General features: G+C 46.9%; 1 protein-coding gene and 1 pseudogene across 1 annotated transcript in view; one reads left to right on the top strand and one right to left on the bottom strand.

The window, feature by feature from the left end:
• LOC146784184 (uncharacterized) overlaps window positions 1-13258 on the top strand; it is a 739190-nt gene that overhangs the window by 274097 nt on the left and 451835 nt on the right. The gene's annotated exons all lie outside the window — the stretch shown is intronic.
• On the bottom strand, window positions 4410-6845 carry LOC146784186 (uncharacterized; annotated as a pseudogene).

Consider the following 13258-nt stretch of genomic DNA (forward strand, 5'->3'; position numbering starts at 1 on the left):
CTAATCACTGCTCGTGGTGGTAGGGTGTTCTATGCTAAGGAATGCTTCTGTCAGTCCAGGGCAACTCCCTTAGACCGACCAGAGCTGGTGACCTAACGTCTTCAGCTGCACTCCAAAGACTTGGGCAACCACGACCCTGCAGCTGAAGCCGGATGGCGGTTCGAAAAACAAAAATAAGCAAGTTTCTCAGATGAGAGAGCTGCACTTTCAAAAATAGCAAAGAAAAAAAAGAATTTGTATTTGTCCATAGTTCTCGACCTCAAATTATAGCGATTCTTTCCAGATACTGTCTGGTCTTGGAACAAGAGTTCAGGCTCTGTAGTGTCTAATCGAATTGACGGTGGCACAGCTTCTTGTAGAATGTTGTCACTTTCTTTCTCAGAAATTGTTCCTTTTACACGTGCATTGCTAAAAGGCAGAAAACGAGGCACAATCTCAGTCTCAGAGTCGGCGATTCCCTCCTGGACCCACCGGTCGTAGGGCAAAGGCAAAGGGACTCTCTTGCAGTGAACGCCGTGGATCCAGTTATTTTTCCCTTTTACTCGAACAGCTGATCTCATTGAAAGAAGGACGAGGTGGGGGCCGGTCCAACGGGGCTCATCATTCTTTGTCCTCTTGAAGTTTTTGACTAGCACCCATGATCCAGGATTGATAGGATGTCCTGGAGCTTCAGAGACCTGAGGCAGAGTATCATGCACCTGTTGGTGTAAAACACGCAATTTAGCCGTCAATTCATACAGATAATCAAGTAATACGGGGTGTTCGATCTTACTGAACTTTGTCGGCCTTGGCACTCCCCATATGTTGGCCGGGCGGCCGAACACAATTTCATAAGGACTAAGTCCCACTCGCGAATGCACAGTCATTCTCGTTGATAGGAGTGCTAAAGGCAGGGCGTCAGGCCATTTAAGATCAGTGCTCGCTTGAATCATGGCCAGCTTCAATTTTAACGTGCCATTATAGCACTCTACTAGTCCAGCTGATTGGGGGTGATTTGCAGCGTGAAATTTCTGCTGAATACCTAGCCCATCACATACTTTCTTCATCACATGACCCACAAATTCACTCCCATTATCACTCCAGACCATTCTCGGCATTCCAAATCTGGGGAAGAATTCTTTGACAAGGGCTTTAGCTGTGGATAAGGCAGTGTTGTCTTTTAAGGGATATGCTTCTACCCACCTTGAAAAGGCCCAAACAACAACGAGTACGTATTTCAAATTGTTGCATCTTTCCATGTGGATAAAATCTAGCTGCAAAACCTCGAACGGATACGTTGGAGGCGCAAAATGACCAGCTGGAGTTGGGGTTCCCCTACCAGGATTGTATTTCAGACACACCAAGCAATTTTTGACCACATTCTCTGCACATTTAGGAATTCCAGCATTTTGCCATACTGGAGCCAACAACTTACAAATCCCTTTCACACTGATATGGGCCATCCCATGGGCCATTGTCACCACTGCAAGCACATACGCATCGGGTAACAACCATCGCTGATGTTCTGACAAGTCAATCCAACAACCATTCTTATCCAATCTACCCGTACTTTCTCTCCACATACTCAATTCTTTCTCTGAAGCTTCGGCTTGAAGGGACTTCACACTCTCTATCGTGTCTTCACACATTCCAACATCACCAACCCATCTTGCAGGGCCTGCAACATACATTCGATTCTTCACATCCTTTGCTGTTTCTTTAGCGATTTCGTCAGCAAATGCATTACCACGACCAACATCATCAGTCACCTTCTTGTGTGCACTGCATTTCACAATCGCGACTTGTAGTGGCAAGGTCAGCGACTCAAGAAGCTCATTCACCAACTGACCATGCTGAATCTTAGTTCCATGTGAAGTGAGGAACCCACGTTCTTTCCACAATCGTCCAAAACTATGAGCCACACCAAACGCATACTGGCTGTCAGTATATATGGTCACTTTCATTCCTTTCGATAACACACACGCTCTCATAAGTGCAATTAACTCTGCTGCTTGAGCTGAATTATGTGGTATACGTGCAGCTTCAACAATCGTATGCAAAGTCGTGACAGCATATGCTGCAGTCGTATCACCATTCGGAAGCTTGAAGCATGAACCATCCACCCATAAGGTACCATCACACTCTACAAGAGGAGTATCTTTAAGATCTACTCTCCCTTTCGTTTCTTCTTCTGTCCTAAGAAAACAATCATGCTGTTCAACATCATCTGTCTCTACTGGAATCGGCAATAACGTGGCTGGATTTAACGTACTGCATCTCTTTATGTGCACATGACTCGCTAACAGTGTCAGCTCGTAACCTGACAATCGAGCGCTAGTTAAGTGCTGTGTCTTGGTCCTGTTTAACAACGTGTCCACTGCATGTAGAACCATCACAATCAACATGTTATTCATCACTAACCCAGCAGACTGTCGAATAGAAACAGCTGCTGCTGCTGTGGCTCTCAAGCAACTCAGCAATGCTTTAGCTACCGGATCCAAAGTCGACGAAAAATACGCGCATGGACGCTGTTTGTCTCCAAAAGACTGTGTCAACACTGACAATGCACAACCCTCTTTCTCATGAACATACAGTGTAAAAGGCTTACTGTAGTCGGGAGTACCCAACACAGGAGCCGAACACAATGCACTACGCAATTCGGAGAAACTTTTCTGACAATCTTCAGACCATGGAACGGGATTCGGTGTATCTTTACAGGTCAAAGCTACCAAAGGTTTGGCCAGCAGAGAGAAATTCGGTATCCACTGCCTACAGTATTATGTAATGCCCAAGAAAGCACGTACTTCTCTCTGTGTTTTTGGCACACTCAATTTTGCAATTGCCTGAATTCTTTCTGGGGTCAGTTTCCTTCCCTCCTTCGATAAGAGATGACCTAAGTAGGTCACTTCTTGTCGACAATATTGCAGTTTTGAAAGTGACACTTTGTGATGCAAATCAGACAAATGTCGCAACAACGACAAGGTGGCTTCTTTACAAATTTCCTCAGTATCTGCGGCTATTAGTAAATCATCGACGTACTGAATGAGGGTAGCACCATGAGGTAAAACAATTTCATCAAGCTGTGTTTTTAAAGCCTGACTATATATTGATGGACTTTCACAGTAGCCTTGAGGAGCGCGTTTGAAGCGGAAACTTCGGCCTCCTAGATTGAAACCAAAAATATCCCTGCTCTCCTCGGCAATCGGGATGCTGAAGAAAGCATTCTTCAAGTCAATCACTGAGAATCAAGTAGCGGAAGCTGGAATCATAGTTAATAGGGCAGTGATATCAGGAACAACTGGGAACTGTGGCACAACTATTTTATTGACCTCTCTAAGATCAATCACGAACCTGTAAACAGGTGGCTGAGAAGGGTCAGTACGTTTCAAAACAGGCAGAACAGGACTATTGCAAACGTTGCCTCTTGTCTCTTCAATTACATCTTTTTCAATCAAATCGTAAATGATTGCTAGCAACGCTTTTTCACCTTCACTCAGAGCTTAATTTGAGCCGGAGCTTTCTGGTGCTGAGCACCGGCACTTAATTGGTTACCAGTGCTCGGCACCGGCACCTAATTGTCAACAACACACTTAGGGCAGTCAGCCACAAGGTGGCGCTGCTCATGTAATTTAGAGATGAGCATTATAACAGCTGTTTAGGAAAACAATATACATTAAAAAATTACTAATACCTGCCATCCCCAGTCATTCCTTTAGCTTTGGGGTCCTGGAATAATCTGCACTGTCGCATTTACCTGCAAGAGAGATGGCTAGTAGTTGTTTTGGCAGCAATGGCAGGGGCGATGGGTACTGCAAGCTCCAGTGGCCTCCTGGTCACAGCCCTGGCACTTAATATTTTACAAATTAAGCACTGCCTTCACTAGATATCTTGTATTGGGGAATGCGTGGCAATTTAACATCAGCTTTCAATGTCACAACATATGGCGGTATTTTCAAAAGACCCACATCATTAGGACCAGTAGCCCAAAGAATATCAGGAAGAAACGACAATTCGGTCGGGAGTTTATCCTTCGACAAATACAAGAGACCACCTTCCTACCTAGTGTAAGTTGTACTCCCGAAGGAGAACAATATAATGTTGCATACAATCTTTTCAACAAATCCAATCCCAACAGGTTTTCACCGCAACCTGTCGTTAGGATAAGGGGGTGCTTCCAATTCACACGGTCCAACAGAAAGGGACATAGGACTAGAGATCGGATTCCTAACCGGGGCGCCAGAAAAACCTACTGAAACATTCATCTTGCCAGACAAAGGTGCGCCAGGGAGTTTTGAGTGCATAATAGAACTCTTTGCAGCACCAGTATCCAACAGAAAAGGTTCTGACACACCTAATGTAGTTACCTTAACATACGGTCCACCTTGATCTACTGGAACTGAAACAACTCCCTCTCTTTGTCTATGGCTGCCCTAGCAATCATTACCTTCCATATTCTCATCTTCTGCATAATAATCGTCAGCATAGTACTGAGCTGTCCTACCGGGCGTATTATTTTGCTGGTCAAAACTATTCATTGAATTCTGAGATGGAAGGGGACGCACGTTCTGGGGAACACTTCCACGTCCTCTACCTCTAGGAGCTTGTTGGACACCTCGACCTCTTGCACCAATAGTACCATTCGTACGCTGTAACAAAATAGGACAACTATACTTGAAATGACCCTCTTCTTTACAATATGAACACTGATTGGGACCTACCGGAACACGTGGTCGAGAAAACTCAAACCTTTGCGAGTTTCTCTGAAACTGCTGAGGTTGCTGATAGTTACTTTGACCACCACGTGGCGGGTAAGCCTGTTGTAAAAGAACCTTCGTCTTTAGTTCTTTAGTTTTCTTGTCTGCTCTATCCTTCTCATCTTTATCCCTATTTTCGTAGTACTGTGCAGTAGCCAATATTTGTGCTGAGGAGGAAACGGCCCAAGAACTCTCTGAATCTTTCAATTTCTTACACAACTCGGGAAGCAAATTGTGCACAAACTTGTCAACAAATAACCGTTGACCACCTTCTGTACTCATATCTTGACCACTGTGGTCGATAAACGTTTCCTCAAACCTGGTGAAGAAATCAGACACTGTTTCATCTTTCTTCTGCTTACACGCAGACAATTTATCCCAATTCACACGCATCGCAGGCATTAAAGTCTTCATGTAAGTAATGATCCTAGCAGGAAGTTCTGCTACCAAAGGCTCAGGCTTGGCACCACCAACTTGTCTATCATTTGCAGCACTAATGTTAGCCCATGAGTCGCCGAGCTCTTGCGCGTGATCTGTATTGCGAATCACTCCCCACAAAGGCTGTGGAACAACATTCCCAAATAACATGTCTATGTCGGCTAAATTCATAACACATGAGTCTGCCGTCTGTGCTAATTCCTTATAATATCCTGCAGGATTTTTACGAGGGTCAGGCAAAGTCTGCTTAAGGGCTAAAACTTCAGATCGCTTCCAAGGAACATGTACCCAAACATGCTGGAAATGAGCTGGCATAGCAGCAATACCGTGAACGGCATCAGCCACAACGGCGTCCTTCCATACCGGAGGGACTTCTCTCATAGGGTATTGTCTCACCTTTTTATCAGATGGGTCATTTTCAAACAATGACTTAGAAGGACCCTCAATCCTAAAAGACAACAATGTCGCAACTGCTTTCTCAACATCGGGACCCACAATTGTGCCTTTTTCAAATTCAAATCATACGCGGCACAACTCCTGTGGATTCGCTTCCAAATCATTATCCTCCAATACCTCACAAAGAAAAACACACATCTTTTCAAAAACGTATCTTTGTTTCGGTGCTTCCCATTGATGGAAGGCATCCATAACAGAATCCACATCAAACCTTGAAGGGTAGATAACCCATTTACGCGCCATACGGTCAAACATTTCTTTCTCTCGAGAATCAGGCAGTTGACTACGCGTCTGCTTACGTCTTGAATCAGGGGTCACACTAGTGGACCCGAAGAGAGGAGATATAAAGCTAGCAACAGTAGCAGTCATTCTCTGTCGCATAGAAGGAGAAGTTGACAAAAGAACGGGAGAAAAAACAGAGGGAAACAAGGCAAATGCAGATGAAGAAGCAGAGGCAGTATCGGGAACACCACGAGAAGAGGCGGTTGGTTCCATAGACAAAGTCGTAGGAAGTACAGGTGGAGTAGGTAGCAAAGTCGGCGGCCCTTGAGGGGGCTGCACCATAGGAGTAGGAGCCAACTGAAGAGGAGCTGGCGATTGTGGAAGAACTTGAGGCACAATATTTGGGTGTTGCACAACTAAAGGTTGCGGAGGTGCTGTAGCACTCTGCACATAAGGGGGTGGTGAATTCAACAAGTGTGACATTAAAGGGTCTTTCTCCATTTCTTTTGACGCATCTTGCTGAAGAAGCGGCAAAACTGGATAACAATTATCGATCACCATGTTACGTTGCCTGTGCAACTGCTCACTTATCTGTTCTTCTTCATTATCTTTAAACTGCATAGCAGCTTGCATTACCGTAATATCCTTTTCTCTCTTATTTCTTTTTGCTAATTTAATTTCCTTCTGTTTGGCTTCCTTACGCCATAGGTGGAAAGAGTCAAACATCGCCGGCCGGGCTTTCTTCTTAAAAAGTTTAACCTCCAGATTATCCAGAATCTCTGTGTCAAAACTACCATTTTGGGGCCACTTTAAAACATCATCTTTCCTGGTGTATCGGACCCATACTTCATTATATGTGAGGGGGCCTACGCCATGTTTCACATATAGTTCATAGGTTGGAGTTCCAATCGGAGGAACCGGACACGAGTCCTCCAATCGGGAATCCCTATTACAACCAAGACAAAACAAATTTCCAAGTCTGCTAAGACCAGGCATCTTCGCTCTCTAGTCTAGCTTCAAACTTCAAAGGATTATCGAATACGATAGTCTCGTGAATACACGAGTCCCTCGGCTTTGGTACTTGCAAGTTCCAAATCAAAGATCCCAAGGGGATACCAAACCAAAAACCAAACTAAGGACTGGGAGACGCTCCACTTATACTTAACTGAGGTATCGATGACGTCACCAGAAGACTCGTCTATCGTTTCGCTCTACCAAATCATCAAGGGTCCAAAACAGGGCGATAGTCAGGGCAGCAGTCCTTCGTAGCCGTCGGGAAGCGGGGAACCTCGCAGCAAAGACTTTCGGACCACGTCGACATACAGGGGTCGATGAAGTGGCGGCCTTCCTCCAGAATTTTCACACAAAGCTCCTCATGAACCTCTGGCTTGGACCGGTACCGCTTCAATCGCCCCATGTTGGGCGCCAACTGAAGTACTGGGTTTTTCAGAACCCAGCGGTGCCAGGGGACACACCCAAAGACTTCGAGTTCTTCCTGTTTCAGACTACAGAAACACAGAGCCTTCTAGGTGAAGTCAAAGATCGAATTTATTGGCTGCAGCCAGTAACAGGTATCCTAGAAGTACAACATGGTGTATATTCTCAGGAGACTGCCCAAACTTACAAAGCCGGCCTTCTCTTTTATACAAAATATTATGCTTTAGGCAAACATTCCTTATTTTACAGTTAACCATTCACATATTTTCACTTCAAAGAAAAAGCAAAGTCATGATGACAAGCCCATTGTCCAGCCCTTAATCAATTACCCGGCAAGGCCCGGTACTTTCATCAGATATCGACGGACCCCCAATATAAACGGGCACCTCCTCCTCGTAAAGCAAGTCATAAAGAAGGAAACAGGGACAGGTGTGTAGAAGATTAACCATGGTTTGTGTGTGATCAAAGGGCTTTACGATAGGTTGGGCCTTGATACTAATCTTGTTCGACCACTGGGAAAGGAACTGGCCGAACAGGTTTGGCTTCGGGCAGTGAAGTCAGCTTGCCCAGGTCACCGAAGAGTCAACGAAGGTGTGCGTGTCCTTTAGACCCATGTTTGGCTTTAGTTCTGGGCCTATGTGAGGGCAATCACAAAATGGCTGTCGTTCTAAAATGGAACCCGAGGGATCAGAACTAGGCCTGGGCGGCAAATTCCGTTCCGCTCGCGGAATTTGCGGAATTTCGCGTTCCGCGGAGAACGCGAAATTGCTCAAAAGTCTGCTTTCCGCGATTTCGTGAAATTTTTGCTTGTTCGCGTTCTCAAAATGCATGTTCGCGAGATATTTCTCCTCGAGCACGCAAACAGCAATTGCGAACAGGAAAAAAGCATCGCGAACAAGCAATTCCACGTGTTCGCGGAATTTCTGCGTGTTCGCGGAGATTTTTTACCGTTTCGCGGAGATTTGCGTAACGCAATTACGCAAATTCCGCCCACCCCTAATCAGAATGGAAACTATGATTTCAGGGTGATTTCTTCACCCGAACATGGCGAAAAATGCTTGTGCATAGTATCCTAATCATGTGCGGTCTGCTGATACCAAAATCGTCATGATACGACGATGTTTATAACACGGGTCCAGAATTTAAAGTACCACAATACTAGGGACTTATAGGGGTACACGAGTAGCCAATTTTGGAGTTAAAGAAGTACTTACCATGATAAATTTAGGAAGGATGCACAATGATGCGGGACCTGATTAGCAGGATCCCAGTCAGACTAGTCAAAAAAACATACTGACACCAGCAAAAAGTGGGGGTAACCATGAAAGCAGATCCTACTTTCCTACATTTTGCTTTCACCCAAGCAAATTAAAGCTGGATGGATATTTTCATATTAAATAACTTGTTCCTGAATGGCCAAGAAATGTTTGCAGAGTATTAGAAGGTGCTTTCCACCTGAGGCATGTATGATCAAATGTCTCTATCCAAGACATTTACATGATTTCAGCTGGATATCAGTTGACCTATTTGGAAAAAATTAGTTTGGATTCTGGCTCCAGAACAGGCACAAACATCTGACAGATCTCACTGCTTAATCTATTTGCACATGCACTTGGCAATCAGATCTCAATAGTTTTCTACTGGTTTCTATCACATTTTAACTGTTCATGAAAGAAAATAACATGATGGTAAAGTAAAGGTTCTCTCTCAGGGGATTTCCATTGATGATTATAAGCACTGAATAATCCCGTCCACGTGCCGTGATCCCATAGAAGTTCTTTCAAAGTCACATCTACTTCGCCTTTCTTCAGAAAGGCCAGTAAAAATATGTGACAGACATTTTGACATGTTACATTTTTGCAGCCTTAAAAACAGGTTATATTGACAATATTTATGGAATGACTTTAAAATTAAGAAGGAAAAAAGGGCAATACCCTTAAAAATCACACAAAATTGGAAAGTGATCTGTTTACAAACATCCTTCTCAAACAGTTTTTACTTCTTTTTAAAGCAAGCTAAGGAATAATACATAGCTATGTAGCCAGTATAGTCTGCAGCATTGAAACAATGTAAATAGGGCACTGCGCCGTTAAGAGCCTTCTGACCTCCAGGTCCCATCATCCCCTGTTGGTGGCAGTTTACTCAGTTCTGTTTTTTTAGGGCTCCTGCTGAGAGGATCCTGGAGCAGAGCTCTGCCTTTCTTAAGGTTCTTTCCCACTAAAATCCCAATCTGTTTTTCTAAACTGATTCACTTGACGTCCTTTAGAGCGTAGAGCATTTATAGATCATTTCCTGACAGGAAATGTATCAAGTTTTTTGCAAAATGCCATCCCTTTATGCGTACTGCCCAGACGGTGGCAGAAACATGGCGAAAACAGACCCACATAGGATCTTTATTCTATGTTTGCCAGACTCGTGACCCCAAGATGTGTCGCCACTGCAAGACCCTTTCGAGGCGTACTTTGGTGTAGAGATAGAAGTTTCGCCTCCATGGGCACCTGGAGCACCGCATCCGGCAAGATTCCCTGACTGGTGAGACTTCTGATGGGTGAGGAGAAACTGCACCATCTACAAGGTGGGGAAGATACTCTACATCTAGATCAAGATCCTCTTAGTCTCGCCATGCGTCATCTTCAGGATTGTATTTGCCTACCTTAATGGATTCTCCTCCCCAAGAATATCACCAATAGATGATACCCACTCATTCTAGAAAGGTATCATCGAGGGTCCTCACAAAGTGAACATAGATTTACCGATTACTACAACATCCATGTTGGTAATCTTTGAGACACTTCATCAAAGGTCCACATCAAGACCACTATTCCTCTTCTCTGCCCTGCATGAGTTACACGTTCGCTTAGACTCAATACTGAGCTCCCCGGATGTGCATGGTGGGATCACTCAGAGTGAGTACTTAACTAGGACGGTTTCTGATCACAATCCCCTGCTGGTGTCCTTGGACTGGGCACGGACTAGACCTATCATTCCTAGCTGGAGGTTGAGACCGGAGGTGTTTGAGGATCAGGCGTTTCGAGTCACGATAGGCACTGCTATAGAGGATTATTTCCTAACTAATGCCAACACAGCAACTAGCCCATTCATCAAATGGGATGCTTTTAAAACTGTCATTAGGGGGCTGATGTATTGGGGAGGCGGTGGGGGTACGGAAGGTTCTCCTGGGTGATGTACAGACCGCAGATCAGCGACTACGGGAAGGAGAGAGGGATAGACCGGAGAGTGTGGACAGACAGGCAGATCTCCTCGAGGCTAGAGAGACACTGGCGACTCAGGTGGAAAGGCTGCGCTGCTTCGATTACAGGACCTACACAGCCTGGGCCCATGCTGAGAGACAAGGCTGCTGCTTTGCTGGCCTGGCTGGCAAACCCAGCACGCAGAGTGACGACGATCCTAGAACTACAGGGTAGGAACGACGAGGTCTACTTAGCCAGCAGGATATTAATCACCAGTTTCTGGAATATTACACTGACCTCTACCAGAGTGAGCTAGATCCCACAATGTTAGAGGGGGCGGGATTCTTAGATGATATTGAACTCCCTCAGATCGATGCAGATGCTATGGAGACCCTGGGAGGAAAATCGAAATCGGAGAGGTACGGGGGACATAAAGCACATGGCTAGAAACAAGACTCCGGGGACGGATGGATTCCCGATTGAGTTTTATTCGACATATGTAGATGTGTTGGCCCCCCATCTGATGGCTCTGTATAACAGAGCGAAGCTAGATGGCCAGCTACCTGCTTCCCCGAGGGAGGCGGTCATTATTCCGCTTCGAAAAACCTGGCAAACCAGCTTGGGACCGCACTGTCTATCGACCCCTCGCTATGCTCAACTTAGATTATAAATATTGAGTCGCATTTTAGCGAGCTGACTGATGATTCATAAATATAAGTATTAAGAAGCTTGTTAAGCGCTCGAATGCCAATGGCGTCTTGGCGCCACTCATACACACGGACCAAGCGGGCATTATTCCATCCCGGAACACAGCAATGAATATACGCAGACTACTTCGGCTCCTGGATGCGACCACTTATAACAAAGAAGAGGTTTGCATTCTATCAATCGACATCAAAAAAGCTTTTGATAGCTGTTGGACTTGGCCCTTTTGGCAGGTTCACCCCTAAACTTTGTGCCTGTCTCCTAGCCTTTTCCCTGTGTAGTGTTGGTGGTTTTAGGCTTCCAGGCACTTTAGCACTGTGGTCCAGTGTAAAGTGCGTGCGCTCTGTGTTACATTTGAAAGGTTGGCCTACCCTCCCATAGGAATGCATGGGGAATAGGTGTGTCCATGGTAATTCCTGGTATGAGAGGAGTGCAGGGCCGAGTTTAGTATGTGAGAATAAATGCTGCGCAAAGGTGTGCGCAGTTGTATGGTGACTGGTGGAGAAGTGCCACTTTTAGAAGTTGGCATTTCTGTGTGCTATGTGTCTGCCTGCCTGATGTGAATTGCATGTCTGACTTGTGAGTGACAGGAGGTAAGGGGTGTGGGTGGCTCCAGGAGACAGGGCGAGTCAGCCCAGTGATGAATAGAGAGATCTGCATGCAGATGGGAGGGAGGAGTTGCACCTGGGGCCTGAATAGGGCTGTGCCTTCCCTCCACAATGCTGGCTCCGCCCCCTGTGGTTTGTCTTATCACTGAGCCCCCACCTGACAAAGGGGAGGGGAGCTGGGAAAAACAAAGTGCTCCAAATCCCCCCTAAACCAGTTCTGACTGGTGTCCCCAAGCCCTGTGCTGTGACACAAAGAAAAAGGGTGTATAAATATAGGGGCTGTGACCCCATGAAAATGTTGTGCTTACTTTAGGGGGGCCACCCTGCCAGGAGGAACTCAGCTGCTGACTCCTGGGGGTCCCTGCGTGCTGGCCTGCCTGGCTGCGCTGTGGTCCCCCCAGCACCAAGGACCCTTTATTTTTGCAAGCACCCATGAGCGCTTTTATTTTATTATTTCCCCAGAGGAGAGTGAGGAGCTGGCAGCGTGCAGAGAGCGGCTGCCGCGATTCTGGCGGGAATCCCGCCATGGGGATTCCCCCTAGCTGCCGGAGGAAGCAGGTGCCCGCCCCGCGTATCGGTTTTATGAGGATTAGGAAGCGGGTGCCCACCCCGCGTATTTGTGCCGATTTCCTCTATTATTAGAAGGCGGGTGCCCACCCCGCATGTGGCGCTAACTGGCGTGTGCCTAACTCGCACTTTGAGCCCGAGAAGGAGGGCTCCAGCGCCGCTGGAGCAACGCTATGCAGACAGGCGTCTGTTGCCTGACTAGGGGCTGGGCTACCCCAGAGGCCAATTGCAGCCCTGCGCCACAGGAAGACAAGCAACTCTGGGCCGGATGTGAGGCGAGGCTCCCCTGTGGGCCGGACAACCGCACTTGAAGTGAGGAGCCAGGTGGGAGCCTATCCCGCACTGGGGAACGCACCAGACTTCGGCCGATGAGGGAGAGTGAGGAAGTTGCCTCAGGCCACCAGCGGTGAGAGCCCCGCACCTGCAGAAGGAGCCAGGCAGGAGCCTACCCCACGCTGGCAAACGGCCAGAAGACAACGGAGACTTCGCTCCGTAGGTGGAAGCTCCCCGTTGACTGAGGAGAGCCCTGAGTTTGTGGAGAGTCTGCCGGCTGCAGGCACGGGCCCCGCGAAGCTGAAGGGAGATCAAAGGTGTCCCCAGAGAGAGCCCGGTGAGTGGGGCTCAGACTTCCAGGGGTTGGGGGGGTGTCGGGGCACATTGCCGGTGCCTGCCCCTTTTGCCAGGGCTTACTTGTTTCCTCCAGCTGCACCGCTGTAGCGGGCAGCTGCAACGTTTGGGTGTCACCTTATTTTCTTTTAGAAGTCCCGGAGGGAGGGACTTAGGGGCATTTCTTTTGAGGGCTTTAGTGGCACAGTGAGTGCCAGTGCCGGTTTTGTTTCCAGCTGCACCGCAGTTGCGGGCAGCTGCACCGAGGGGGCAATTTATGTTAGGAGCCCCAGAG

Source organism: Triturus cristatus, chromosome 11 (assembly GCF_964204655.1).
Source record: "Triturus cristatus chromosome 11, aTriCri1.1, whole genome shotgun sequence".
NCBI lineage: Eukaryota > Metazoa > Chordata > Amphibia > Caudata > Salamandridae > Triturus > Triturus cristatus.